The sequence below is a fragment of the Cynocephalus volans genome, chromosome 8 (assembly GCF_027409185.1).
Source record: "Cynocephalus volans isolate mCynVol1 chromosome 8, mCynVol1.pri, whole genome shotgun sequence".
Taxonomy (NCBI): domain Eukaryota; kingdom Metazoa; phylum Chordata; class Mammalia; order Dermoptera; family Cynocephalidae; genus Cynocephalus; species Cynocephalus volans.
The window spans coordinates 100,236,279-100,261,025 of record NC_084467.1 but is presented as its reverse complement, the minus strand read 5'-3'; the positions used below and the strand labels follow the sequence as shown (position 1 = coordinate 100,261,025).

The window sequence follows — 24,747 nt, the reverse complement described above, 5'->3', positions numbered from 1 at the left end:
ATTAATGATTTGACCTGAAAGAATTTAAAGAATGTTTGAACAAAAACAAAAACAAAAAACCTGTTTTATGACAAACAAAAGGGCTAATATAAAATTATTTAAATTTATATACACCAAGTGGAATTTATTTTACTGAAATAACATTTTTCACTAAAAGAGCTCAAACCACATGTAATGCTAATATTTGAGAATGAAGACTCTAACGGGTTAACCAAAAAATTTTTTGGAAGTGACCTTGGTATGACTTATCCACAATAAAATCAACTTCTCAGTAACACAGATGGTAGACTAGACACTGCCAATGTTTTAGGCTTAGAAATGCTTTTTTTTTTTTTTTTTTTTTAAATTTCTCCATGCTGTGTTTACTGCTTTACATATGTCTCTGACTGCCAAAGAATTGTTAACTAATCGGCATGAGATTCATTCTGTTAGTACACAGCTGGGTACTTTAGTAATACAACATCTGCTTCTCAGGATATCTTCTGCCTTTTTAAAATCTATCTCAAAACATTTCTAAAAGTTGTCACAGTAAAGTATATATGCTCCCTCTCAATATTTGGAAGCTGGACTTGGTAACACTGTAGTTTGCCCTACAAATTCAGTATAATTACTATACTAAATTACAAGTGGTTTCTGAATGACTAAAAACCATCCAGTGAATCTAAGAATCAAGAAAATCTGGCATTAACATTGATTTGTAAAACAATATAGTTGAGCCAAAGAATGAAACAATGAGAATCATATTATAATCAGATGTTAATTCTCCACATACATTGAATATATCTCTAAGCTCTATGAGTGAAGACCTCATAGAAAAAATAACTGCTTCAAAATGTAAATATTAAAAAAAAAGTATATATATATATATATATATAAAAAGTACCCATAGGAAAGAACATACTTCATTCTGCAGCCAAGACTCAGATTTTTTGTGCTCTTAACTTTTTATTATAGAGAGACTAATTAATCAAGCAATGAATTATCCATGTCTTTAGCTTCTCCTACTTTTTTTCACTTTGAATGAGTTAGTTAGTTCAGCATTCTACCAAGGTACAGACAGGCAAAACACAAACACAGGTTATTCAACTCATGATATACGAGCATTCTATTCCAAATGTTTGTTCTCAAACTGGTTGGCAGTCAAAGTATTTCCTTATAGGAATAATGTATAAGGGTAGTTAGATCTCAGGCCAGTCCTCAAAAGCCAAAATGTAGTTGAACTAGAGAAGTAATTATAATCCACAACCCAAATATCCTTTATACTGCTGTTTCCACAACACAATTCATCCCAGAATCCATATTAGCATTTGAGTAACATATCCTTCCAATCACTGGCACAAGAGTAAGAATTCTCCACAGTTCAGTTTTCCCTTTCTCTCCCAAATCAACAGAAAATTGACAGGGTGAGAAGGCAGAAGGAGGTTTAATAATTGTGGAAGGTTCCAACAATAGGAAGCTGGATGGTAGGAGGCAGAACTACAGAAGATCCCATTATTTTCATTAAGTCTGATAAGGTTGGCAGAGGAAGTCTCACACGTGAAACATCAGGCGAGAAGTGGTTTGAGCAGTTGAAGTTGAAGCTGTAGATCTCCAAAAAATCAGCAGCCTAGAGGGGCTCCAGCAATGATATGAAGTGGTGGTGAGTGGGGGGAGAGGGGAGGGTCAGAAGCAGCCACAGCAATTTTTCTTAAGCTTTTTTTTTTTTTTTTGATGTCTGGCCATTAGGGATCCAAACCCTTGGCCTTGGTGTTATAAAACTGCACTCTAACCAACTGAGCTAACTGGCCAACCCTTAAGCATTCTTAAACCAATGAGGTAGGAAAATGCCTAAATGTTTGCAAAATGTTTGTACCTAAATATCATATAAGGACATAGCTGATCTACTCTTAGCCTTTACTTGATATCTATTAAAACAATGCACAACGCTTATTTATTAACTGCTTCAGACTAATGAAGTGATAAGCATACCATGTGAAAGTTTTCAATGCTATGTCACCACATAGCATCATCATCACCACCACCAACACCACTATGGAAGACATTTACTTAACTTCACATGAGGGAGCAATGTGTTGTTCATCCCTAGAATGACTGTTAGTCTAATCACAACCACACTGTTCTCTACTTTCCGACTGTTTTTCATAGCTTGGATAATTGGCGAGACTGTGGTTATAAGAGCAGGTAAGCTATTACAGTAATCCATTTAACCAGTTCCAGCAAGTCAGATGTACAGGGGCTTTCTTGAAAAGGTTTTTCTCTTCTAAGAAAAGACACAAACAGGGCTGATACCATTCCTTTCTCCAGCTTTGGACATGACACCTGCAATTTCACAGATACTCTGTAACTGTAAGAGAATGAAAAGAAACCTAAGTTATTGAACGCTATCTATCTCCAAACTTTTATTATGTGAAGTCATTTAAAATCTTTTTTGTTTAAGCTGCTGTTACTCAGTTGTTCTGCTGCTTATAGCTATGTGTATTCTTATCTGATATAACTACCATCTATAAAGCATATAGCATTTTCCCAGAACTGCAGAAAACCCTCTATATTATTTCATTTAATTCTCACAGCAACCCTCTGAAGTAGGTCATGATATCACCCACATTTTAAAAAAAGGAAAACAGATTTAAAAAAAGGAAAACAGACACTTGCCAACTACTTATTAAATAGCAAACTAGAACTGAAACCCAGATCTGGATATGTCCAAGTTCATGTTCTTTACGTTACATTCTACTATATCCCACCATTAACTATTACATTTGTATGGTTAAGGAAACAGCATGGTAAAATAAAATAACCATAGACTGTAGAGTCAAAACAGGCATGGGTTCAAGTATTGGCTCTAGCACTTAAAAAGTAGGCCAATTACTTAACTTCAGTTTTCTGAACTATAAGATGGAGATAATACATAATAATATGATAATAACAATATACAGTAATATTATAACACGTTCTTGCAAAATTATGGTGGCAACTCAATGTATTCAGTTGTATCTAAAATAACACAATTGAGCATATTCCCTGGCACATAAGAGACTTTCAAACTTTAGCTTCCTGTCCCCTTTCCATTCAAACATTTGAGTGTCTGTTCAAAGCATGAAGAGAGAGATATGAAAGATTCCATTTGTGTTCTCACAAGCTCACAGTCATGTGAGGCAATAAACACCACAGTATAGTAATCATAGAGGTTTACATAGGATGCTATAGGAGCACAGAAAAGGAGGACATGTCATGATCTCTGAACAGGCTTAAAAGAGCTTGACAGGTGATGAGAAAGGGAGGGGCAATGGCAGAAAAATGCTTCAAGCAGAGGGAACAGTATGTGCGAAGGCACAGTCAGAAGAGAAAACTGGATATATTTCAGGAACTGCAAGTAATTCAGCACAGTTGGAGGTAATAATGGGAATAAAAGAAGGGGCTGAAGAGTTAAACAAGTAACAGATTATAAAAGTCCTTATTTAAAAAACAATAAGGGCTGGCTTGTTAGCTCAGTTGGTTAGAACACAGCTTTATATCACCAAGGTCATGGGTTTGGATCCCTGCACCTGCCAGCCACCAAACAAACAAACAAACAAAAAGAATGATTGCCAGTGAGGGCTGAGGGAATATACTGAAGGATTATTAACGGTCAGTAGTACAAATAAAAAAAATAAGAAGACCAGCCTCTGAGCTTCTGAACTGTAACTATAGTGCTCCAACATACAAGTAGAAAAAAAGATTAATTCTATATGTTTTTGGACTGCAAGAGTAACTGAAATATATAGATAGTAGAGAAATATTTCTGCCAGTGGCAAACATAGTTATAATAAATAAGTGAATGAAAAATCATTAAGTAGTCTTTATGCTCTACTTTCTTTCCCTTTCTCTTTTCTAGGAGGGTGGGGAACTAAAAAGCACAGATTAATCACAAGATAATGAAATGGGCAGGAAAAAAAAAAGGAGGAAAGCAAGGGTCTAGAAAAATCAAGACATTTAATTAATTATGAATGACTGAAGTAGTAATCAGCTTAAAAGATAACGCACAATTGCTCTAATTCCAATTTTACTATTCTTATTAAATATTAACAGATAAAGATGAGTTTAGTTCCAAGCCTGTTTGGGAAGGAAGGAAAAAAGAAAAGACAGCAAAGAAATATTAAAATTTAAAAAATACCAATACTGAAATAGGCTATACATGGTAATGAGAAGAATAATCAAAGAAATAAAGGAAAATAAAAAGTTTTTTCTAAGATTGTTACTTTTAATTCATTTTAAAACAGCCTTAAAATACTTGGTACAATATTGATTTTATTCTTATTTGACATCTTCTCTATTAATGTCATGTTCAAATAACTCTATAGATGAATATGCATCTTCATAAAAGTTGGAATGTTTTAGTGGGAGAAAAGAGGACCTATGCACTTTTCTTCACATATAAATATGTGTATTATACATATAATTTAATTCTGGGAGTAGAGAGTGAATAAAATATAGAATCAAATTTATCTAGTGTCAAAGTAAATAAATAGAACAATACATAATTATTACCTTTACAAAGAACAGTTTTTAGTCTAGGAACTCCTGCAGTGCAAAGTGGAAATCAATCTTTTAAATGACTTTGTTTAGATTGCTTTTTAAATAAGATTTTCAAAAAATCTGAATTTTAAGAGTGACTTTGCATTAATATAAGTTGTGCAGCTACAATTCCATTCCCCAAAGTGCTTCAACAACATAAAAAATGAAGTTTGTTTATTAAATACAGGAGGACCAAAGAGAAAAAAGTTCCAATTCCCATCCCCCATGAACTATTAACATTATCCAGCCCAATGGTTAAATAATATCCTTTTCATTCTAAGTATATGAAAAAATTAAACTCCCCAAATGGCCTAGCTTTTGGTTTTTGAATACTTTAAAACTCTTTGCTGATCTACAGATTAATTTATTACTCTGTAATTTATTTTTAAGACTAATTTATTAGTCTTAGTTTTAAATAAAAACACAGAACAAAAATCACTTGGGCTTGTAAATATATGAGCTAAAAGTCTCTCCATCATTCTTACAAACCCACTGGCCATTACAGAAATATGTCTTTATCTCACTAATGTTTTCATGTCTTAATTTGGTCTCTAAACATAAAAAATATATACGTAGAAGACAATTACATGATTTCACCTATATAAGAATATATTTCTTACACACACTGGAACCATAAAGAGGTTAATGAGAGAATAATAGTTATTCAGCCTTTTTCTGTTACTTTATTCAGACCTTTTCTGTGATCAAACTGTAATTTCCCTAAATCTGCAATCAAAATAATTTACCTTATTCAATGAGAATTCTGACAATTATTCATCATTTTGAACTGCTCATATATTAAAATAATTCATCTGACATAACTTTCATAAGATGCACATGTTTGTATACATGTTTTTCAACAATCCTTATTTCCAACCACTAAATTCAATTTCAATCCTCACAAACTCACTGCAAGAAATATGAGACACTTAAAGATTTAGAGTAATAACCAGAAGCTATTAGCATCTCCAGAAATCCTTCATTTATGAAAGATCTACAACCTCATATTTTCAATCCGAAATATCAGAATATCATTTGCTACATTTTACAGAATGGTCAAGTGAGATGCTAGAAGAGGTTAAAATCCTTGCAGTTCTTCTTTGCTCTCCCTTTTCTACCTGATAAATGTTCATAGTCTAGCCTTCTGTAATATCTCAAATCTTAAGTAGGGATTGAAATATTATATAAAGACATCCCTCCACATGTTAATTATGTTTAATTACTTTGTAACACTAGAACCTTGCACATATACTAAGCACTCAAAAAATGTTTACTAAATGGATGAATTGCTGAACCAAGAATGAATGAATAGGGCCAAGCCCGTGGCGCGCTCGGGAGAGTGCGGCGCTGGGAGCGCAGCGACGCTCCCGCCGTGGGTTCGGATCCTATATAGGACTGGCCAGTGCACTAACTGGCTGAGTGCCGGACACAAAAAAGACAAAAAAAAAAAAAAAGAAAGAAAAGAAAAAGAATGAATGAATAAATAAATAAATGTGACTATCTAATAACATGTTAAGAAGAATCACAGTATTAATTACTTTAAGGTAATAAATCATTTTTCCTAATTGACCTTAACTTCATTTTTGCAAACATCAATTTATAAAATTCATATGCATATTTTCAAAATATGTCAAGTAGGTTAGCAATCATGAAACAGACACTTCCAAATCTACACATTAATATTTTTGAAGAGTAAAATGGACAAGGAAGAGACAAAGCCAGTATCATTGTGATTCACAATGAAAAAAAGTTATACTTATGCTGAGGGTCAAGAATTCATTTAGCCATTTAAAAGTCAGTCAAGAATAATTATCTTTGGTGAAATTCAATGAAACAGAAAACGAAAGGGGCTATTACTATGAACAAATGCTTAGAAAGTGCCCACTGTGTATTTGGTACTGTATTAAACACCAAAGTCTAATTCCCTTTTAGGAAAAAGAATTTAGAACTTCACCTCTGAATTCTAAAATATGTCATACATACTGTCCATAGAGACAGAGAATACCAAGTGGAAAAAAAGAGAATAATCAAGAGAAAACTACTAAACAAAATAATATACGAATTTCAACATAAAGACTTAGTATGCTTAGTTTGCAAAACACACGTACTGTAGAGCAACTAATGATGTAACTACAAAAATCAAAAATGATGCATTAGAGATAAAATTTTGCAAGAATAGAACATAAAAAGACTCATGGAGCGGTTTCAAGATGGCGGTGGCTGCGGCGGTTGGCGCAGAGTAGCTGAGGTGGAAAAGGGGGCCACAGGGCCTCAGGCAGCCAGGAAACTTGTGGACCTCCCTCTCGCCATCTCTTAAGGGAGGACCGCAGCCGGTGGCCAGTCGTGGCGGCTGACCGCCACTTTGCCCCCCGCAGGAGAGGCTGCCTCATTTACAGGCAACAGCTTTGAAGTGTGGAGCAGGAAAAGAACTGTTTCTTAGCTGCAAAAGCAAGTCACTAAACAGGGAACACGGCGCCAGGGCTGCTGTGGATGCAGACAGGATCCCGGAGGCCAGGGCCGCGCTGAAGGCGGCCAGCTGCCCTATTCAGGATTCGAGGTTTCAGTCTGGCATTAAAGAAGATTCCTGGGAGCGCCCAAGCCGCGCCGTGGGACCGACTGAACAGCCCGAGGTGGCAGCGGCCGAGAACGGGAAAGGCGACAAACCAGAGGCAGAGAGTGAGCTCCCGACCTGGCACAGCCCTGTGAGTGACCCCTGGCCCAGGCCTGTTCGGGGGGCTAATGCCCACCCGGCTTCCTCCTGCATCACCGGGTCACTCACCGCCCTGGGGCTGCCTCCATTTTCCCAGGTGCTGGCAGCTCCGACCCGGCTCGGCTGGGCCCTTCACTGAGCCTTCCCACTTGCTTGCCCGGTCCGGGGCTTCCCGGGGCCTGCGGGCTGGCCTCCCCTCCCACTCCCTCCACGGTTCTCTGGCGGGGATGGTGGTGTGGGGCGTCCCTGGCCAGTGTTGGGAGGGCAAGGAAGTACGGGCGGGGCCAACTGTCACTCCACCACACCCTGGACTCCAGCCCCCGGTAAACTTCCTGTTACTGGGAGGCAGATACCATCTCTGTGGCCACCAGTTCGGAAAAACGCCTAACCAATTTCTGATTGGGAATAGTGTGGTAGGAGAGTTCCCAAGTCCTCTTGAACCTGCTGGAGAGCTGGCTGCAGGCGGGCGCTAGACTCGATCCATGCCGGGGGGATACAAAGGTGAACAAGTCCCGAGAAAGATCTACACAGTGCTACAAAGGCACCCAGAGCGACCGGTCATCTGTGCCTACCAGAAACCTGGTAGACTTCCTGGGCGAGGCAGTGCCGAGCAGGGTCTTGAAGGCCCAGCTGATACACGAGGGTTGCAGAAGACATGCCCCAGCCCAGCACAGGGCGCACAGAGTGGGGAGACGTGCGGCCAGGGAGGCAGAGACTCGACAGAAAACACACACCCGGTGGGGTCGCCACTGCACGATCAAACAGCCTGGGCCAGAGCACACGGAACAGGGAGAAGTCCTGCACAGGAAGTGAAAGCTCAACAGAGATAACACACCCTGTGGTACGTGATCCACCAGCCCAGCAGAGTCCAAGCTGACCAGAAAGGTGGCTCCCCAAAGAGGCCCAAGACCCAAGCCAACCATACACACAAGGCACTAGAGGCCAATTGAGCAGTCACGGAGGTAGCCATAAGAAATTGGCAACCACAGCAACATCCTAGTTAGTCATTAGTCTCAAACAGGTGGACTGTGAAACCCCCGGCCACAATGAATAAACATCAAAAAAAAGATACCAGAAATACAAAAAATCAAGAAAGTACACCACCAAAAATTAATAAATCTCAAACTCTAGATCCTATAGAACAAGAAGCCCTTGAAATGACTGACAAGGAATTTCAAGTGATAATTCTAAGGAAACTAAATGAGATACAAGAAAACTCAGCTAGACATCATGATGAAATGAGGAAAAGTATACAGGACCTGAAAGAGGAAATGTACAAGGAAATAGATGTCCTGAAAAAAAATGTAGCAGAACTTGCTGAACTGAAGAAGTTATTCAGCGAAATAAAAAACACAACGGAGAGTTTAACCAGCAGGCTTGTCGAAGTTGAAGAGAGAACCTCTGAACTTGAAGATGGGCTGTTTGAAATAACACAAGCAGACAAAAAGAAAGAAAAAAGAATCAAGGACATAGAAGAAAATCTGAGAGAGATGTCAGACAACCATAAGCGATCAAATATCCGAGTCATGGGTATTCCAGAAGGGGAGGAAAATGGAGATTCCATTGAAAACATATTCAACAAAATAGTGGCAGAAAACTTCCCAGGTATAGGAAAAATCACAGATCTTCAGATCCAGGAAGCTCAACGATCTCCAAACGTATTCAACCCAAAAAGGCCTTCTCCAAGACATGTCATAGTCAAATTGGCAAAACTCAGAGACAAAGAGAGAAACTTAAAAGCTGCAAGAGAGAAGCATCAAATCACCTATAAGGGAGCCCCAATCAGGCTAACATCAGACTTTTCATCACAAACCCTATAAGCTAGAAAGGAATAGGATGATATATTCAAAATACTAAAAGAAAAGATTACCAGCCAAGAATACTCTACCCTGCAAGGCTATCCTTCCGAAATGAAGGGCAAATAGAATATTTCTCGGACAAACAAAAACTGCGGGAGTTCACTACCACACGACCAACCTTACAAGAAATCCTCAAGGGAGTACTGGGTTTGGTTCCTGAAAAATAACTACCACTGCCATAAAAACCCAAGAAAAATCAAAACCCACTAGTATAATAAAAATGGCATTCATGAAGAGAAAACATGCAAACAAAAACGCTATCTACAAGCTAAGGAACCAACAAACAGAGAAACCAAACAGTAAATCGGAAAGCAAGGAACAAAAGACACCTAAGACAACCAACCAACCAATAAAATGCTAGGAATAAATCAACACCTTTCAATAACAACTCTTAATGTAAAAGGCTTAAGTTCCCCAATCAAAAGACACAGACTGGCTGACTGGATCGAAAAGGAGGACCCAACTATATGCTGCCTACAAGAGACCCACCTCACCCATAAAGATTCTCACAGACTAAGAGTGAAAGGATGGAAAAAGATTTACCATGCAAACAGAAAAGAAAAACGAGCTGGAGTAGCTATTCTTATATCTGACAAAATAGACTTTAAACTAAAAACCATAAAAAGAGACAATGAGGGACACTACTTAATGATAAAAGGACTGATCCATCAAGAAGACATAACAATCATAAATATGTATGCACCCAATGTTGGAGCAGCCAGATTTATAAAACAAACGCTATTAGACCTAAAGAAGGAAATAGACACTAATACCATAATAGCAGGGGACCTGAACACCCCACTGTCAATATTAGACAGATCATCTAGGCAAAGAATCAGTAGAGAAACACAAGATCTAAACAAGACTCTAGACCAATTGGAATTGGCAGATATCTACAGAACATTCCACCCAACAACCTCAGAATATTCATTCTTCTCATCAGCACATGGATCATTCTCCAGGATAGATCACATATTAGGTCACAAATCAAGTCTCAATAAATTCAAAAGAATTGGAATTATCCCATGTATCTTCTCAGACCACAATGGATTAAAACTAGAAATTAATAACAAATGAAACTCTGGAAACTATACAAACACATGGAAATTAAACAGCATTCTACTTAATGACATATGGGTCCAAGAAGAAATCAAGCAGGAAATCAAAAAATATATTGAAACTAATGAAAACAATGATACATCATACCAAAACCTGTGGGATACTGCAAAAGCAGTATTGAGGGGGAAATTTATTGCATTAAACGCTCACTTCAGAAGAATGGAAAGATGGCAAGTGAACAACCTAACACTTCACCTTAAAGAACTAGAAAAACAAGAACAATCCAAACCTAAAGTTAGCAGACGGAGAGAAATCATTAAGATCAGAGCAGAACTGAATGAAATTGAAAACCAAAAAACAATTCAAAAGATCAACGAATCAAAAAGTTGGTTTTTTGAAAAGATAAATAAAATTGACAAACCATTAGCATGGCTAACAAAAAAAAAGAAGAGAGAAGACTCAAATAACAAAAATTAGAAATGAAAAAGGCGATATTACAACTGATTCATCTGAAATACAAGGAATCATTCGAGACTACTATAAACAACTATACGCCAACAAATTTGAAAATCTGGAGGAAATGGATAAATTTCTGCATACACACAAGCTCCCAAAACTGAACCATGAAGACGTAGAAAATTTGAACAGACCAATAACAATAAAGGAGATTGAAGCTGTTATCAGAAGGCTCCCAACAAAGAAAAGCCCAGGACCAGATGGATTCACAGCAGAATTTTACCAAACATTCAAACAGGAATTGACACCGATTCTTTACAAACTATTCCAAAAGATTGAAACAGACGCAAATCTCCCAAACTCATTCTATGAAGCAAACATCATCCTGATACCAAAACCAGGTAAAGATATAACCAAAAAAGAAAACTACAGGCCCATATCCTTGATGAATATAGAGGCAAAAATCCTCACTAAAATACTAGCAAACAGAATACAGCAACACATACGTAAAATTATTCACCACGATCAAGTGGGATTCATCCCAGGGATGCAAGGTTGGTTCAACATACGCAAATCAATAAATGTGATACACCATATTAATAAACTCAAACACAAGGACCATATGATCATCTCTATAGATGCTGAAAAAGCATTTGATAAAGTTCAGCACTCATTCATGACAAAGACCCTCTATAAGTTAGGTATAGAGGGAAAGTATCTCAACATAATTAAAGCCATATATGCCAAACCCACAGCCAATATCATCCTGAATGGGCAAAAGCTGAAAGCTTTTCCTTTAAGAACAGGAACTAGACAAGGATGCCCACTCTCACCACTCCTATTCAACATAGTGTTGGAAGTACTAGCCAGAGCAATCAGAGAAGAGAAGGAAATAAAGGGCATCCAGATTGGAAAAGATGAAGTCAAACTGTCCCTGTTTGCAGATGACATGATCCTATATATCGAACAGCCTAAAACCTCTACAAAAAAACTGTTGGAATTGATAAATGATTTCAGCACAGTAGCAGGATACAAAATCAACACACAAAAATCAGTGGCATTTCTTCCCTCCAATAGTGAACAGGCAGAACGAGAAATCAAGAAAGCCTGCCCATTTACAATAGCCACCAAAAAAATAAAATACTTAGGAATTGAGTTAACCAAGGAGGTGAAAAATCTCTATAATGAGAACTACAAACCACTGCTGAGAGAAATTAGAGAGGATACAAGAAGATGGAAAGATATTCCATGCTCTTGGATTGGAAGAATCAACATAGTGAAAATGTCCATACTACCCAAAGTGATATACAAATTCAATGCAATCCCCATCAAAATTCCAAAGACATTTTTCTCAGAAATGGAAAGAACTATCCAGACATTTATATGGAACAATAAAAGACCACGCATAGCCAAAGCAATGCTGAGCAAAAAAAAATAAAGCTGGAGGCATAACACTACCTGACTTTAAGCTATACTACAAAGCGATAATAACCAAAACAGTATGGTACTGGCATAAAAACAGACACACTGACCAATGGAATAGAATAGAGAATCCAGAAATCAACCCACACATTTACTGCCATCTGATCTTTGACAAAGGCACCAAGCCTATTCACTGGGGAAGGGACTGCCTCTTCAGCAAATGGTGCTGGGAGAACTGGATATCCATATGCAGGAGAATGAAACTAGATCCATACCTCTCACCGTACACTAAAATCAACTCAAAATGGATTAAGGATTTAAATATACACCCTGAAACAATAAAACTTCTTAAAGAAAACATAGGAGAAACACTTCAGGAAATAGGACTGGGCACAGACTGCATGAATACGACCCCAAAAGCACGGGCAACCAAAGGAAAAATAAACAAATGGGATTATATCAAACTAAAAAGCTTCTGCACAGCAAAAGAAACAATTAACAGAGTTAAAAGACAACCAACAGAGTGGGAGAAAATATTTGCAAAATATACATCTGACAAAGGATTAATATCCAGAATATATAAGGAACTCAAACAACTTTACAAGAAGAAAACAAGCAACCCAATTAAAAAATGGGCAAAAGAGCTAAGTAGGCATTTCTCTAAGGAAGATATACAAATGGCCAACAGACATATGAAAAAATGCTCAACATCACTCAGCATCCGGGAAATGCAAATCAAAACCACACTGAGCTACCATCTAACCCCAGTTAGGATGGCTCAAATCCAAAAGACTCTGAACGATAAATGCTGGCGAGGTTGCAAAGAAAAAGGAACTCTTATACATTGTTGGTGGGACTGCAAAATGGTGCAGCCTCTATGGAAAATGGTATGGAGGTTCCTCAAACAATTGCAGATAGATCTACCATACGACCCAGCTATCCCACTGTTGGGAATATACCCAGGGGAATGGAAATCATCAAGTCGAAGGTATACCTGTTCCCCAATGTTCATCGCAGCACTCTTTACAATAGCCAAGAGTTGGAACCAGCCCAAATGTCCATCATCAGATGAGTGGATACGGAAAATGTGGTACATCTACACAATGGAATACTACTCAGCTCTAAAAACGAATGAAATACTGCCATTTGCAACAACATGGATGGACCTTGAGAGAATTATATTAAGTGAAACAAGTCAGGCACAGAAAGAGAAATACCACATGTTCTCACTTATTGGTGGGAGCTAAAAATTAATATATAAATTCACACAGACACACACACACACAAAAACCGGGGGGGGGGGGGGAAGAAGATATAACAACCACAATTACTTGAAGTTGATACGACAAGCAAACAGAAAGGACATTGTTGGGGGGGGAGGAGGGAGGGAGGTTTTGGTGATGGGGAGCAATAATCAGCTACAATGCATATCGACAAAAGAAAATTAAAAAAAAAAAAACAAAAACAGACTCATGGATGAAAAATGGCTTGGGGACGTAATGAAAGAGCCAAAACCTAATATACTAACCTTTCCAAAAAGCAGTATTATTAGAAATACTATTTATGTAGTTCCATGAATGCAAGAGTCTTTGTTATCTGTTTCATTTCTAGCACTCAGCACAGTGCCCGACATACAGTAGGCATATACTAAAAAATTAAATGGAAATAAATAAGACACTGACTCTTATCTTCAAACACCTTACTGAGAAGATTGAAACTTACTAATCACAATTCAGCATTAACCAGTGCTATATAGCAGAGTATGTTATAAAGTATAGGAGCCACAGAGTACAGAGGAGATTGTCAGAAAATGCTTCTAAGAGGAGAGCAGATACTTAAATGAGAATAGAGTTAACCAAGCAAATCATACTATTCTTTCATTCAATAAACGTTTACAAAGCACAATTGAAAGTATACGGAAGTGAAAATCAGAGGAGAAATGCAACTGGGGCAGTATGGCTGAATTAAGGGGCATATTTGGTGTATAATGACACATGAGAATTTACTGCTATCACTACAATGTACATTCCAGAATGGCAGGTATTTTTCTTTCTTTCTTTTTTTTTTTTTTGGTTTGTTTTCCCATTACTTATGGTAGACTGCAAAAATGATCACACTATTGGTCTCCTTCCCGTATCCATACCTCTTGAAATGTGATTTTACAGCTCCTTCCACTAAAACAAAGTCTGTTATCCCATCCCTGAATTTCAACTGGCCTTGTGATTTGCTTTTGCCAAAAGAATGCAACAGAAGCCATGTTGTGCCAATTCCAAATCTAAGCCTCAAAGGTCTTGCATGTTTCCTCTCTCTCAGAACCCTATTGCTGCCATGTGGAAAGCCCTGTCTAGCCTATTGGATAATGAGAAACACACAGCACAGTCAACTCCCATTGACTTAAACAAGGGATCAGCAAACCTTTTCTGTAAAGGGCCAGACAGTAAAAACTTTAGGCTTTGAGGACTATATGTATGATTTCTGTTGCATATCTGTCTTTGGTTTTTTATTATAACTCTTCAAAATGTAAATAACATTCTTATCTTGGAGGCTATACAACACAGGTCACAGACTGTCTACCCCTGCCTTAGATGACAGCCAACTAGCCCCGCAAAGCAGAACTGTCTTCTTGACCAGTAATGCATAAGTGAGCCCAATCAAGACCAAAAGAACTTCACACTGAACCCAGTACCACTTGTCAACCTACAGAATTGTGAGCTAAAGAAATGGTTATTGTTGTTCACCACTACATTTTAGGGTGGTGAGTCAATCATCAAAGCTTATTGATACACTACTCTATCTTCAGTGCTTAGAACAATACCTGACACTTAGTAGGCACTCACTAAATATTTAGTGAATAAAATAATGAATAGGAAGAATGACAGGAGCCAGACATGGCATTTTATACCAGGATTTACAAACTCAAAGCTCCACAAGTGCCAGGCAATTAAATTAATTAAGCAAAGTGGTAATTAGAGAATAGATTAGAAAACAGTGGAAAGAAATCCACACCAAGAGGCCAGGAAAACACCAGGGAGGCCACAGACCATCCAGGCAAGGACAAAGGCAGTGAGAGTATGAACAGAAAATAAGGAACAAAGTCAAAGGTATCTGAGGTAGAATAAAAAGATTTTAGGCAGAGATGGTCAGAATTCAAGATCCAAGTATATGTTGTCTGCAAGTGACACACTTTAAATTCTAAGAAATATTCTTTACAAATAAATGGTGCTGAGGGGCTGGCCAGATAGCTCACTTGGTTGCAGCATGGTGTTGTTAACACCAAGGTCAAGAGTTCAGATCCCCATACTGGCCAGCTGCAAATATACATAGTACTGGGATGGTTGTATATCCACATGCAAAAAGATGGATTTGGATCCCTACCTCACACCATACATAAAAATTAACTCACAATAAACCACAGACCTAAATGTAATAGCTAAATTATAAAACTGTTAAAAGAAAACTCTTAGAAGAAACTCTTAGGAGTAAATCTTTATGATCTTGAGTTAGACAATGATTTCTTAGATATGACACCCAAAGCACAAGGTAAAGAAAAAATTGATAAATTGAACTTAATAAAAATTTAAAACTTTTATACTTCAAAAGACACCATTCAAGAAAGTACATGGCAGAGTAGGCAAATCCATAGAGATAGAAAGTTATTTTACGAGTGGTTGCCAAGAACTGGTGGGAGTGAGGAATGTGGAGAGACTACTAATGGACATGGAGTTTCTTTGGGGGGTAATGAAAATGTTCCAGAATTGGATAATGGTGATGGCTGCACAAAGTTGTGAACATACTAAAAACCACTGAATTGAGCAATCTTAAAGCAGTGAATTTTATGATATGTGAGTTATATCTCGATTTTTTTTTAAAGTGAAAAAAACAACTGAAAGACTGACAGAAAATATTTTTAAACCATATATCTGATAAGAGACTTTATCTAGAATACACAGAAGACTCTTACAGCTCAATAAAAAAAAGACAAATAACTCAATTTAAAAATGGGCAAATGAAGAAATACGAACGGCTAATACACATGTGAAAAGATGCATAACATCCTTAGGCATTATGAAAATACAAATCAAAACCAAATTAAATACCATTTCTCAACTACCAGAATAGCTATAATAAAAAAGACAGTATCAGTTGTCAGTGAGACTGTAGAGAAATTGGAACCTTCATACATTGTTGGTGTGAATGTAAAATGGCACAGCCACTATGAAAAATAGTTTGGCACTTTCTTTAAAAGTTAAACACAGATTTACCATATGGCCCACCAACTCTAAGCTTAGGTATCAATCCAAAAGAAATGAAAACATGTCCACAAAAAGTCCTGCACACAAATGTTCATAGCAGCATTACACTGGAAACCCAGACCCAAACTGGAAATATCCCTAAAATCCATCGTCTGGTGAAAAGATTAGAAAAATGTGATATATCCATGCAATGAAATAATAGCTGGTCAGCTCCCTTGGTGGAGATAATACTGGTAACACCGAGGTCAAAGGTTTGGATCCCCATTGTCGGGCTTTAAAAACTAACGCCACCTTAAGTGACATCACAAGCGGCACCATTATGGGCCCACAAGGGCATATTAATGTGGCAGCCTAAGAAGGCGCCAGGAGGAAGTAGGGTGGGGGTGTCTGCGGGAACCTTGCCTTAGCCCTTATTGGCCAAATATGTGCTTCCGCGCTCGTGGTTGCAATAGCTAGGCACTGAGACAGGATGCATGCTCTTGACCTTTAAGCTGATAAGATTATGTAAAAAACCTCCCTTCCCCATTTGCCTTTAAAAGCAAGTGCTTGTGTGATAATAAACGGAACTGCTCGACAGAACCCCCACCGCATCTGAGTGTCCTTTAACTGGGCTGTTTTTGGGGCCGGCGGTGTGCTCACCTCTCTTCACGGCTCTCTTCCCCCGTCTCCTTCCAAAGGGGACAGGAGGGAAAGAGGAATCCCAGGCCATTCGCTCGCCCACTGAAAGGAACGAGGCTAGGGCTATTTGGGTCGGCCAGCGGCGGACCCGACACCCATACTGGCCAGCTGTCAAAAAAAAAAAGCAAGAAAAAGAAAAGAAATACTACTCAGTAATACAGAGGAAAAAAGTACAGTTTACCCTCGAATGACATGGGGGCTGGAGCACCGACTCCTGCACAAATCCTCAAATAAGTTTTCTTTTCATTTTTTTTAATTTTTATTATTTATTATTAGCATATTCATTATTACAAATTGTGGTTTTTCTTCATGCCCTTTACCCGACCCTATCACTCCCCAAACCCCCTATCTCCCTCCCCACTGATCTCTAGCATCCTTAGGTTTGTTCTCTCCTTTTGTAAGTTCAACATATTGTTGTGGTGTTTTCTTCCTTCCTTCCTTCCTTCCTTTCTCCCTTTCCTTCCTGCCTTCCTTCTTTCTTAGCACCCAGTTATGAGTGAGAACATGCGGTATTTCTCTTTCCTTGTCTGGCTAATTTCACTTAACATAATTTTCTCCAGACTCATCTATGTTGCTGCAAATGGCAGAATTTCATTCTTTTTTAGGGCTGAGTAGTATTCCACTATGTATATATACCACATTTTCTTTTCCAGTCATCCATCAATGGACACTTAGGTTGGTTCCATAATTCAGCTATTGTAAATAGAGCTGCAATGAACATGGAAGTGCAGGTATCCCTTTGACATTATTATTTCCATTCCTTGGATATATACCCAGTAGTGGGATTGCTGGATCATATGGTAGTTCTAACAGTAGTTGTTTGAGGAACTTCCATACTGTTTTCCATAATGGCTGTGCTAAATTACAGTCCCACCAACAGTGTAGAAGAAAGAGTTCCCCTTTCCTCACATCCTTGTCAGCACTTGTTATTCTCAGTCTTTTTAATAATGGTCAGTATAACTGGGGTGAGATGATATCTCAATGTGGTTTTGGTTTGCATTTCTCTGATGACTAGTGATGCTGAGCATTTTTTCATGTACCTGCTGAGCATTTGTATGTCTTCCTTTGAAAAACGTCTATTCATCTCCTTTGCCCATTTTTTGATTAGATTTGGTTTTTTACTGTATAGACATTTGAGTTCTTTGTATATGCTGGATATTAATCCCTTGTTTGATGTATAATTTGCAAATATTTTCTCCCATTCCATGGGTTGTCTTTCTGCTCTGTTGTTTCCTTTGATGTGCAGAAGTGTTTTAGTTTGATATAATCCCATTTGTTTATTTTTTCGTTGGTTGCTTGTGCTTTTGGGGTCTTATTCATAAAGTCTTTGCCCAGTCCTACTTCCTAAAGTATTTCTCCTATGTTTTCCTTAAGTAATTTTATGGTTTCAAGTCTTATATTTAAGTCTTTAATCCATTTTGAGTTGATTTTCATATATGGTGAGAGGTACAGGTCCAGTTTCATTCTTCTGCATATGGATGTCCAATTTTCCTAGCACCATTTATTGAAGAGGCAGTCTTTTCCCCAATGTATGTTCTTGTTGTCTCTGTCAAAGATCAGTTGACTGTACGTATGTGGGTTGTCCTGGGTTTTCTGTTCTGTTCCATTGATCCAAGTGTCTGTTTTTATGCCAGGACCATGCTGTTTTGGTTATGATCACTTTGTAATATAATTTGAAGTCAGGCAGTGCTATCCCTTCCAGCTTTATTTTATTTTATTTTATTTTATTTGCTCAAGATTGCTTTGGCTATTCAGGGTCTTTTTTTGTTCCATATGAATGTCAGGATTGCTATTTCTATGAAAAATGTCATTGGTATTTTGATGGGGATTGCATTGAATCGGTAGGTTGCTTTGGGTAGTATGGATATTTTCACAATGTTACTTCTTCCAGTCCAAGAGCATGGAACACCTTTCCATATTTTTGTGTTTTTTTGTTTGTTTTTTAAGAGCAATAAACACAATAGTATTTATGTACAAAACATTCACATGGAAATCCACTAGACCTCACCCATAAAACTTTGGGGACCTGGGAACTGAAGCATCAGTGTGCAGTCCAGTGGCTCATCAAACAGGGGTCACTGAGCAGGTGCAGGCTGATACTGCGGATAGGGGCAATTCCCATGGACTATGAGGCTCTTGGAGGGTGTGGCCACTAATGGGGCCTCTGGCCGGGATCACAGCCATGCAGCAGCAGCCTTGGCCCAACACTAGACTGACAACAGTGGATGTAGACCTTGCTGCTCTGGTGAGTGCACCATCTGCAGATTTTTTAAAAACATCCCACATATAATTCAAACCCGTTTGTTCAAGGATCAACTGTAATTGTGCATGCCACAACATGGATGAACTTCAAAAATATGTTCAGTGAAAGAAGCCAGACAGACCACATATTGCACGACTCCATTTATATGAAACGTTGGGGGAAAAAGGCAACTATACAGAGACAAAAAGTACATTAGTGGTTGCCTAGGACTGAAGGGGGGAGTGAGTAAATGGTATGAGGTTCCTTTACAGGATGATGAAAAGGTTATAAAATTAGACTGTGGTGATGGTTGTACAACTCTATTACTGAAATTCATTGAATTGTACACTTAAAACAGGTGAATTTATGGAAGGCAAATTATACCTCAATGAAGCTGTTGAAAAAAACAAAAGAATCAGCCGGATTTAGTCACTATTTAGCTGTGATGAAAGAATAAGTGGGAGAAATCCAGGAAAATACCTAGATTTTTAGCTTTAACAACCAGGGTGGAAAGGGTTACCCTTACTGAAAAGGAAAGGTAGAAAGAAGAGGAATACGTTTATTGGGGAGAAATAATGAATTCACTTTGGAGCATACTAATTATTATGTATTGATATAAGGGCGTCCAGCTGACGATGTCCAAAAAAGCAGTAAGAAAAACAGATTAAGATTCATTCTGTTAACAGATGTGTGCTGACTAACCATAATGTACCAGGAACCATATTCAGCCCCAGAAATATACAGAAGTTGACCAGAGAGACCCAATTTCTGCTATCATGGTGTTCATATTCAGTGTGAATGGAAATCTAAAAGAAGATTTCTTGGATAAATATATACTATGCAATGAAGAAGAATCAACACAGAGATGCCAGTTTAGCCACTAGAATGATTAAATTTATCAAGAATGAATAAAGCATACAGAAAGGAGAAAGAGAGCCAAGGATTTTGACACAGATTTATATCACTGTATGCAGAGAAAGTGGAACCATAAAGGAGACAGAAGACCAACTAGAAAGACAAGAGGAAGTAACTGTAGCTAAAGGAGAAGAGAGTTCAAGAAAGAAAGAGTAGTCAATAGCATAACGTATCAGCATGATAAAGAGGGGGGGGAATGCATTTGAATAAATCTGATTTAGCACTTCATTACTTCAACAAACATTTTTTGAGCACATATTATGTACTAGGTACTCAGGCTTTTATTCTGAGTGAAATGCAGAAGTCATTGCAGAGCTCTGAAGAGAGAAATGACATGATTTAACATTTTAAAAGGGTTACTCAGGGTGCTATTATGAGAAGATCAAAGACATAAGGACAGAAATTGGGAGTCCAGTTAGGAAGTGCTGTAATAAACTGAGGAGATGATGGTGACAGCAGTGTTGAGAGGTCAGAGAATAAATTGTAAAGGTAGAGCCAACAAGACTTCCTGATGGATTGCACGAGGGCCTTGAGATAGAAAATAAGTCAGAGATTTCTGTAATGTTTTTCACCTAGACAACAAGAATTGCCATCAAATGAACTGTAGACAGCTGCAAATAGAGAAGGTGGGGAAAGGCAGAGACAGGAGTTCATTTATGAACACATTAAGGTTGAGACGTCTTTTAGAGATTTGAATGAAGATGTCTAATAATCACCTGGATAGATGAGTATGGAGTTCAGGAGAGAGGTGTAGACATTAAGAAGCCAGGGAGACAGGAACCAGCAAAGCAGAGTAAAAGGGAGCAATAAGTATAAAGAAAGAAAACGAAAAGAAGAAATATCACCAATCCAAAGTGGTGATTAGGATTTCCCAAGGCTTTTGTATACATCTTTTGAAACTGCGATGGAGGATCCAAAACTCACTGAAGCTTGAACTGTGTCCCCCAAGTTTACGTATTAGAATTTTAACCCCCACTGTGACCGTTAAGAGGGTGGAAAACCCTATTATGGTAATTGAAAGGTGGAGTCTTAAATAGGTGATTAGATTGTGGGACCACGCCATAGGGAATGGATTAAAAATGGGTGGTCAAGGGCGTGGTTCTGAGGGCTTTAAAAGAAGAGGAGAGTCTCTTTCTCACTCTCTGCTCTCTCTGCTTCCACCATCTTGCAATGTGAGATCCCTGGGTCACTGTCACCACCACCAGATGGACTTTGGACTTCCCAGCCTTAGAAACTGTAGGCAATCGCTTCTCAGCCTTTTGGCTAAGATCAAGTGTAGAAACTGTAGGCAATAAATTTCATTTTCTTTATAAATCACCCAATTCCGTGGGGTTTTTTTTCATTTTCTTTATAAATCACCCAGTTCCACGTATTTTGTTATAAGCAACACAAAATGGACTAACACAAGGATGAATGTTCTACTATACCTGTGGTTCTCAACCAGGTGTGATTTTGTCTCCTCAAGGGACATCTGGCAATGCCTGTAGACATTTTTGATTGTCATGACTTGGGAGGTAGGATATGCTACCAGTATCTAGTGGAGAGAGGCTGGGTATAATGCTAAATATTTTATTATACACAGGATACTCCTCCCCCAACCCCCACCAGAAATTCAAACCTCTTTGGAGAGGGTATACCATCAACCCTCTGGATGGCAGAAGTGCCACAGGTTTTGACTGGCGAACAAGAAACCATCCACAGGGTTACCAACAAAACTTACTAGGAACTGCCTGTGAGAGTGCCAGGAACTTGCTACATGCTGCTAAAACTCACTAGATAGTAAGCTTCACTTCCCCTTCCTCCCTGCCCTGCAGGCTGAGTGCCAAAGAGCAGAAAGGAGGAAAGCATGCCAGAACCAGGAATAAAAGCCCCTTCTTCCTGCAGTGTCCCTCCAACACCCTGTATTGATAAAACATAACATTGTACCAGCTGGCAAAGAAAAAATGATTCAGATTACAGCTCTAGAATCACAAACCAGTGCAATGAAGGGTGCATTTGAAGGAGGAAGGCAATAATTGATAACTGGCACATGCTCCCCTTTCATTTCTCAAAAGAATTTAAAGTGGATACAACTTTAAAAAAAAAAAATAGTGCCCAGGAAAACTATAGATAGAATACAAAGACACATAGTTAACAAAATGGGACCACAAATTTTGACTCTACTTCTACATGATTAAATTTCTATATAATTATAATTACTTGTTGAGGTTTTTTGGTCATAATAAGAAATTAAAGTTCTTTTTGAAAAGTGGGATTGTGATTCTCAACCATGTATACAAAGATTTTTTTTAAAAAAGATGGCAAAAGAATATAGCACAGGTGTTAAGTCATAGTTCTCTAAATGGTTTATTATCATCTACATGTTTGTATTTTTCAAATCTTCTTACGTAGTATGTATTACTTTTTATTTTTTTATTGTAACAGAGTTGATTGCACATATCTATGTGGTACAGAGTTGAATATCAATACCTGTGTGCAATATGTGATGCTCAAATCAGAACAATTAGTATATTGAACATTATACAATGCAATCATTTGTTGTGGTACTTTATCAATTCCTCCCTTACCCTCCCTCCTCCTCCCCCTTGTATTATTTTTTTAAATTAAGAAAATTTGAAAAAATTTTTTGAAGTATAACTGGTCACTAAATATCAATGCATGGGATTAAGGCTGTATAGCCTCTTATGTAACAGGATTCTGAATTCCTTTGAAAGACCATACATTAGAAAGAAATCATTTCTGCAAAGTAAATCCTGAAGTTTTAGGTTATTTCCTAATAGCTGTGGATTTAGAGAGAATAAACCAAATGTTAATCCTTTCAAATGTTATGAACTGTACCAGCAAATTCACAGTGCTCTATTTAATGATTCAGGAGAATAGCTCTAAATGAAGATAAATAAATAAAAAATCTCTGAGAAATAAAAAATCAGCCAGAGCAGGAGATCTGATCATGGTTGCTTCTCTGGTAAAATTTATAGACCCATGATGACCTGAAGGTAGAATCACATCACCTACTCACAAGCTCTCCATAGTGCCAACTTGTCAGACCCATGTCCTATCTCCTATAGGCTATTCACTGAAGAAAAAAATCACAAATAGCCATCATTATAGGAAACAATGCTTATCTCATTAAATTTCAAGGAATGAAAATTAAAACCATAAATATGCCATTTTTATGAACACCAGGATCAGAAGAATTTTAAAAGTCTAAAATACTAATCACGGAAGAGAATGTGGAACAACAGAAATGTATACTTTATTGTTATGGTAGGAATTCTTTATATTTATGGTTACGATCCTGTCTTGTTATAAGTAGTACAAATACAAGTATCTTCTCCCAATTTCTGACTTGCTTTTTCCTCATGGTACCTCCTCATAAAAAGAAATTCTTAATTTTAAGTTAGCCAAATTTATATTTTTTTCCTTTATGATAAACATAAAATCCTTCCCTTAAAAACAAAAAATCCTTTCCTACCCCAAAGTCATAAAGACATGCCCCTATAATGAAAACATTTAGAGTTTTGCCCTGCGTGTTTAAGTGAAGGGGCAGGATATCACAGTGGTTAAGAGCATAGACACTGGAGGCAAACAACCTGGGTTCAAATATGGCCTTGCTCCTGTGACTCTGGGCAAAGTACTTGATATCTCTTTGCTTGCCTCAGTTTCCCATTAAAAAAAATGAATATAATGACATGATTAAAGAAGTAAATGTAAATAAAGTGCTACAACAAAGTTAAGTATATAATAAGCACTAATAAGTGTTAACTGTTTTTATTAAGCCTTTAATTTGCCTAAAATTGATTTTTGTATAGGGTGTGAGGTAGAGATTCACTTCATTTTTTTCCATATAACCACTGTCCCAGCAATATATAATGAATAGTTTATTATTCTTTTCCTACAAATGTGCAGTGTCACTCTCACATATTAAGTTTCCATAAAGGTCTGCTTCTGTGCCTCTATTCTACTTGATTGGTCTGTTTATCTCTGTGCTGCTACCATACTTACTGTCAAATTATAAATTATTGAGATGATATCAGTAATTATTACACTACATAGTACAGAACAAGCATCTGTCCCCCCAACTTGTTCTTCAATTTTCCAGGATAGCTTGTCCTTTGCAAATTTTAATGTTTTCAAATTTCATTTTTAAAAACTGAGGTAATTCTGCAGGAAATTGCATGAATTTACATATCAATTTGTGAAGAACTGACCTAATTATGATATTCAGTTACCCTATTTGTAAACATGGCCTTTTCGTTTATTTAAGACTTTTTATTTTTATTCAATAAAGTTTTATCTTTTCTGTAAAGGTTTATATATGTCTGTTTACACATACACCTGGATATCTTTTTTGTGGAATTGTAAAAGTTATCTTTTTTAAATACATTTTTTGGTTTCTGGTTTACTTAAGATGCTATTCATTTTTAGTCATTACCTCACATCCAGTAACTATACTAAAATAATAATTTTTCCATAGACTCCTTGGAGTTTTCTACATAGACATGCTATATCTATAAATAATGACCACTTTGTTTCCTTTTTTCCAGTTCTTATACTTTTCATTTCTTTGCCTTGTGTCATTATACTGGCTAGAATTTC

The 24,747-nt window shown here is 37.5% G+C and overlaps 1 protein-coding gene and 1 pseudogene across 2 annotated transcripts in view; one reads left to right on the top strand and one right to left on the bottom strand.

The window, feature by feature from the left end:
* The window catches only part of MAGI3 (membrane associated guanylate kinase, WW and PDZ domain containing 3), a 260,239-nt gene that overhangs the window by 192,471 nt on the left and 43,021 nt on the right, over positions 1–24,747 (bottom strand). The gene's annotated exons all lie outside the window — the stretch shown is intronic.
* LOC134385269 (U2 spliceosomal RNA) lies at positions 21,392–21,471 on the top strand (annotated as a pseudogene).